The sequence below is a fragment of the Rhagoletis zephyria genome, unplaced genomic scaffold (genome assembly GCF_001687245.7).
Source record: "Rhagoletis zephyria isolate East Lansing unplaced genomic scaffold, Rhagoletis_zephyria_1.1 Rzeph_scaffold_03113, whole genome shotgun sequence".
In the NCBI taxonomy this organism is placed as follows: Eukaryota; Metazoa; Arthropoda; class Insecta; order Diptera; family Tephritidae; genus Rhagoletis; species Rhagoletis zephyria.
The window spans coordinates 46,429-47,847 of NW_016160197.1; the positions used below are offsets into that span (position 1 = coordinate 46,429).

General features: G+C 34.6%; 1 long non-coding RNA gene across 1 annotated transcript in view; it reads right to left on the bottom strand.

The window, feature by feature from the left end:
* Window positions 1-516: 516 nt before the first annotated feature.
* LOC108368428 (uncharacterized) overlaps window positions 517-1,419 on the bottom strand; it is a 14,772-nt gene continuing 13,869 nt past the window's right edge. Inside the window, exon 3 of the long non-coding RNA XR_001848369.1 lies at window positions 517-624. This is a non-coding gene — a long non-coding RNA (uncharacterized LOC108368428). The remainder of the gene's footprint in view (window positions 625-1,419) is intronic.

Consider the following 1,419-nt stretch of genomic DNA (forward strand, 5'->3'; position numbering starts at 1 on the left):
GCCATTTGTCTGCTTAGCTATTTCAATGTGCCATTTTACTAGTGCACTTCAAATTAAAAGTAGCGGAAAAAGACTAAATTAAATATGGAAATAAAAAATATGAGCACATGAGCTTCGCAGAGCCATTTAAATAAACGTGCAACGCCAAGTTGCCCACTGTTGCGTTTGTGCAAAGTTACCTGGACCCTATGCGATACCCTATCCCATTACTGCGTATCATGCCTGAGATTTGGTTTGTGCTCGTAATTGTCATATTGTTCTTTGACGCCTGAGTTGGTGACAGCAACAATCCCTTGACTTGCTGTGCAGCTAAACTACAGTCAACACGTGGAGGTTGAAGTCAACTAGTCTATCAGACCGCCAGTTTGCCTTGGCGTAAAAATGCTACACAACTGGGCTCCTAACTGGCTGATATTTCCCCAACAACTACAGGTCTTTTTGTGGCAAGTGGCAAACAGTCTGTCCAAAGCACATGACGAGTGTCTGTTCGTTGTCTAATGAAAACATATCGCTCTTTACTTCAATAGTGTCATAACTCAAAAAAACTATACTCGAGAAAAACGGATTTGAGGTTTTGAATTTTACATATACTTCCATAGTAAAAGCGAATACATATTTTGTATTCTGTGACGTACTGGTAATCTACATACTCAAAAGTTATATTGTTTGGAATTATGACACTATTGAAGTAACATGAGCGATATGTGTAGTACGAGTGTATACATAAAAGTGCACTGTTGAGGCCAAACCTTGTGCACACGGAGCTCAATTTTCAGGATTTCAAGTGATTGTTGACACCTTCCACATTGCTGCTCTGGCACTAGCTGCTGGCCACCTGCCTATTTACACTTTCCACAATTTTTCGATGTTTATACGATTTTTTTATTGTATGTACATATATACGTAAAAACACAAGCTTACATTTATATACAATACATATATGTTCATTAGACTGCATCAGCCCCATATAAAAAAAAATCGGTACTATTTTTCCATTGGAATTATAAAATCTACTATATTTTAAGACGTCCACCAAAATATTTTGGAAAAATATAAGATTTAAGTGAGCTGGACCGATTTGAAAATACCTCCAAAAATGTTTTTTTTATGAATAAAAATAGTTTCTTAAAGTTTTTTTTTTTGAAAAAATATCCTCAAATGACACAACGGTTTAAGCTTAAAATATTTGCATAAAAATATTTAAAAAAAAATAATAAAAAATAATTTTAACGGAATCATAATGATGATGCTGTTTTTAACATTTTTCAAAGATTGGTATAAGAAAAACTTGAACACCTGAACCTAAACTCTTCCGATTTAGACTTAAGAGGTATCATTGGAAAGGTATTTTCTCCTTTTCATTTATTTGCGAATAAACTATTCAAAGGATGGAAGAGAAAGGTAGGAGAAACGAACCTC